The sequence below is a fragment of the Mya arenaria genome, chromosome 9, assembly GCF_026914265.1.
Source record: "Mya arenaria isolate MELC-2E11 chromosome 9, ASM2691426v1".
Taxonomy (NCBI): domain Eukaryota; kingdom Metazoa; phylum Mollusca; class Bivalvia; order Myida; family Myidae; genus Mya; species Mya arenaria.
Window position 1 is genome coordinate 48,802,091 of NC_069130.1, and position 4,752 is coordinate 48,806,842.

At 35.9% G+C, this 4,752-nt stretch overlaps 1 long non-coding RNA gene across 1 annotated transcript; it reads right to left on the bottom strand.

Annotated features, from left to right (window-relative positions):
• Nucleotides 1–1,165: 1,165 nt before the first annotated feature.
• LOC128246670 (uncharacterized) lies at nt 1,166–3,932 on the bottom strand. Its single transcript, XR_008263324.1, has 5 exons — nt 3,845–3,932; nt 2,968–3,111; nt 2,614–2,724; nt 1,861–1,938; nt 1,166–1,279 (listed from the first exon to the last, which is right to left on the bottom strand). It is a non-coding gene; the product is annotated as an uncharacterized LOC128246670 (long non-coding RNA).
• Between the last annotated feature and the right edge of the window lie 820 nt (nt 3,933–4,752).

Consider the following 4,752-nt stretch of genomic DNA (forward strand, 5'->3'; position numbering starts at 1 on the left):
ACCTATGTGTGCTTGCACGCAAAACCTTAACCAGAATTTCTAAGTCAAATAATAAAGGCCTATTATTGGCATTAAATGCAAAGAAGAGTTATCAAACTTGGTTGATTAAGTAGGTTGGATGGTTGAGTACCATTTTATAAAGTCTCAATGCATTACCTCAAGTAGTTGCTGAGATATTAACCTATGTGTGCTTGCACGCAAAACCTTAACCAAGGGGTGACGCCGACGCCGACGCTTGGGTGAGTAGTATAGCTCTCCTTATTCTTATATAGTCGAGCTAAAAATGACATAGAGCCAAACTGAAATGCTTCAACTTGTCAACAAAGAAAACAGAACTGTTCAATTTTACAAAAGAAATTTAGTGATCATGTGTTTATAGACAGTCTAAACAGCACTATTTGCCAAATTGTTTGCTTCCGGGACAAATTGCGCAACAAAGAAAATGGCAAAAAAACACCAAAACTGAAAGATTCATGACAACTGCTAGTGTTTTCATGTATGAGGTGGTTACATGATGTAGAAAATACAGAGATAGCATTATTATGCCCTTTTTAATTTATTTTTTTACTTTAAGTATCTGTTTTGAAGGCTAGATTTGGCATTAAATTCAGAGTACAGCACTTCACCATTGTCTATAAGATGCTTATTTACACCTGAAATGCTATAAATCTCACTCTTTGGAATAATTTACACACAAACAAGTACTACAGAGTTGACTAACATCTTCATTCTTCTGAAATATTGGATTCAGAGCTGCATCTCCAGGATTCAGATTGCAGGACTACCGCCAGGGGGAAAAAGCTGCAGCAAACTGGAGCATATTGGCACATCATGATCTGCAAGCAAGACACAAAAGCAATGTTTTACACTAATAAAACTGTCTGCAACTACTGTTGAAGTTTGAAAAAGGCCTGTAAACACTAATTTGAGGCATACACAACCTTTTATGTAGTCATAAATGTGATAAATATGCAGAAATGTTCATGAATTCAAAGATTTTCAGGACAAATTTTATGAAATAATGAAATATATAGTCTTTTGGACATTTTGCAATCAGTATTTAACAATTCAAAGGTTAATCTCATCTTACTGAGTACCCAGACGCATTTTGAAAGCATTAAATCTAGACATGCTTAGAATTTCTTCTTACTTGGAGACGGTATTCCTTTCTTGGAAATCCTTGCCGAGAGCCGGTATGGAAAACCACACTAGACCACATTTTGACCAGCACTGGTTCTTGTCCTTGAAAAATCCTCTGTGGCTACAGCAACCAGGCTGGCTATTGAAATAAGCAATAAATTACAGTTTTTAGGACATTTATAATGTATTAAGGTTGTTTTTTTAATGCATGAAGGGAAAAGGCTCGAATCTTTATGAAAGCTGCTCACTTTTTATTTCTTTTGCCTTGAGTAGTGTCAAGTTTTTCAATGTATATATATAAACTGAATAAATGAATGAATTTATGAATATATATATGAATGATTGATAGAATGAATTAATGAAAGGTGGCATTATTTCTTTAAAATAGGGATCTCATTGTGTTGCTGTGATTGTTGAAGTAGATGTTTTCCTGTCCATAAGCTGAAAATCATATGCACACCAAATAAAACATCATTCTGCATCATATGTGTAGTAAGTTTTGTTTAATTGCTTATAGAATTTGCAATTAATGTAATGTTTGCTTAAAAGAGCTAACAAAATCTGGCAGTAGTTAAAAATGTAAAGTGATAATTGGAAATATTGTCCTGGAGTTTTTACTATATGATGAATAAATATCAGGTATAATAATTTTAATTATCTCAATGTGTGCACACAAAATTCTGTTAGCAATCAAAAATGCAAACGAAGTAAGTTTTTTACCTGTTATTGAACAAGCTGTTATGTTGGCAGGACTGTCCTCCTCAGCAATGTAAAGAACAGCAATGACTGGCTGAAACTCTGTAAACTGGCGATTTAAACATTATGCCCAATTAAAACTGTCCCATTCTAAACAATCCATCAACAAAATATATAAATGAGCTGCGCCATGTGGAAATATGTATTGGGAAGTTGACATCATTCCATGTAATGATGTCATAAAGATGAGTAGAAGACATTACTTACTATGCAGTAAAAGTTCTTACTTTAACAGTAAAGATATCTTTTTTTTGAGAAAATTAATTAAAGTTAGCTCTTTTATGTCATGTTTTTAAAGTAAGTCTTATACACATCTATGTTACATGCATAAATAATAAACAGGAATTTTCTTTTCATAAAGTCTGCAATTAACATTAAAAAAATGAGGAGTTGTGTACACACTAATTCCTCCTTATGTACTGTGTAACTCAAGAAAAACAATCCATAATTCTCGTAAATTTCTAGAATTTCCTTACTTTTCTCGCTGTACAAAAATGAATGAGGAGTTGCAAACAAGCCGGGCCATAAAACTTTTGCTTAAAACTGTACCGCAACAGCAATTTAAAGACAGTGATACTCATTGATGGAATAGGCACCTTGTTACTTATCCCTTTACCCCTTTAATTAATTTATTATTTAAAAAATGACGAAAGGAAAGCTTTAACGCAGAAGTCTGGCCAGGTATACGAGCCTGGAAATAAATACGCAAAAGCTCACCATGCTGCTAAGGAGTCTTATATTATTCCCGGCCCCAGTTCAGCTGGAGATGTTGATTCCAGACGGCTGAAAAACCGGCCCGGTGCACCCAAGCTCCACCATCGGCAGTATCTGCAAGAGGAGGGTGTAAATCTGGGAAAACGCATTTATAATCAATTTGCGAAAGTTCTCCGTCATAAGTAGTGAACATGTATGTGGCTTATAGAACATCTGAAATTAAGTTTAATGAAGGAGACAAAGTTTGGTTTGGGATCTAATCCTGGATTTTGATGCTGTAATTGTAAGTTTTGTTCAAATGAAGTATAAACTTAAAGCGAGTACAGAGATATCTTGAAGTCCAGATTTATCGCTTACCTGAAGTTCGTAGAGCTACAATTGAGAGCTTTGCTGCAAATTGCAGGAACTGTCCCCATGAGCCTTTTGTCTGTTAGGGGAATGGTGGCTTAGGTGATTGCTGGTACCACTCTGCATTTCTTATCCACACACAACACAGTGTATCTGAAAATGACAGAGAATGGCCATGCACTTATGAAAGCTATGCTAGAAATACGCTGTTATGAGTGTATCAGATGACATTTCCACACAGAAATTGTGAGGCCTCCAATACAGCAGTACTGACATCAATGACGAAAACATATATCTGTCATGGAGCAATGCTGGTTCTGTGGTGTCAAAACCACTGCAACTGGGCAATTCACTAGAAACATCTTTTCAGAAAAAAAGAACCAACCAATACTGGGTAGCCTTTGTCACCCAGTGAACACCCAGAGCATCTAGTTACTTTGAGCATCTATTTACTTAGAAGTAGCCTCATTAAGATCTAAAATTAATAAAAAAATGTATCCGAAAGCTTTCAAATACTGAACGAAGTGAAACTTTGAGGCAGGCTGCGAGCAAATATTTTCAAGGGCAGAAATCTCGCAGAAGTTTGAAAAAGATTTATGCAAAGCTCTTGCTTGATAATTTTGGCCCAATTTCAAATTGTTACTCAGTAACACGGCGGCGTAAATTTAATCAAACCTCAATATAGTTATAGTTAAGAAATAGCTTTAAACTCTCTCACATTCATGGCAGAGTGTCTGATGACGATCCAGTATGCCAACCAGGACGGAGAATATGTGAAGCATGCACATACTCAACATTTAGTAATGGTTTCACAGTTATTCTTTTACAAAAACTCACAATTAATTAATCAATCAATCAATCAATCAATCAATCAATGCACACTTACCTGGAAAGGTACGAAATCCTCTGGAAGAGATTAATCTTGCAGTCTGGTAGACGGTTGCTGACTTAACTTTATTGTCCCAAGCAGCAACTGCAATTAGATAATCAAAAACATGTTGATATTCGCACTAAAACAAAGCTTAGTAATGAGTAAAATTAAACATTCAGCCTGTTGGCTGGGGTAACATATCTTAATCCCCAAATGGATGATCTGATCATTAGATATGTTACCCCAGCCAACAGATCAGCGAAACACGAATTGCATTGCGTGTCCGGGGGGGGGGGGGGGGGGGGGGGGGGGGGGGGGGGGGGGGGTGTACTGAAAAATTCCAGCTTACAAAATTTTTAGAAAATTTGTTATCTGATGATCCTGTAAATTTTGTGAGGATAGACTAAATACTGTTCGAATTTGGCAAATCAAAACTAACATTTTGGGTTTATTCAGTGTAGACCCTAAAATTGATGTAGGTTTGTTCCAAAGCTCAGTACAGTTTACTTTACTTGTTAAGTTATCCAATTTCTGTAAATAAATATTACTAAACTCGACTATAAAATACTGTAGAGGGGCGTGTCAGAAAGTTAAGAAAAAAATCCAAATAATGCAACAGTCAATTGCAGCATGGGCCCCCAAGGTCCTGCTAATAGCGGGGACTTTGACTTTCGGTCCAGCCAATCCCAGGTAAAATTCCCGCTCTGCACAGACAAACAGCTGGTAAAAGCCCTGTCAAATGAATTACGGTCATTTCGTAACCGCTCATTGTTGGTCATTGCATAATCATTGTGTTAGTCAATTCGTAACCGTTAAGAAATCGAATGGTCATATCTTAACCGTTGACTCCTATAATTATGAGGAATTAATTTAATACATTTTGAATTTACAAAATAAGTTTACTGTAAATATAAAACATAAAA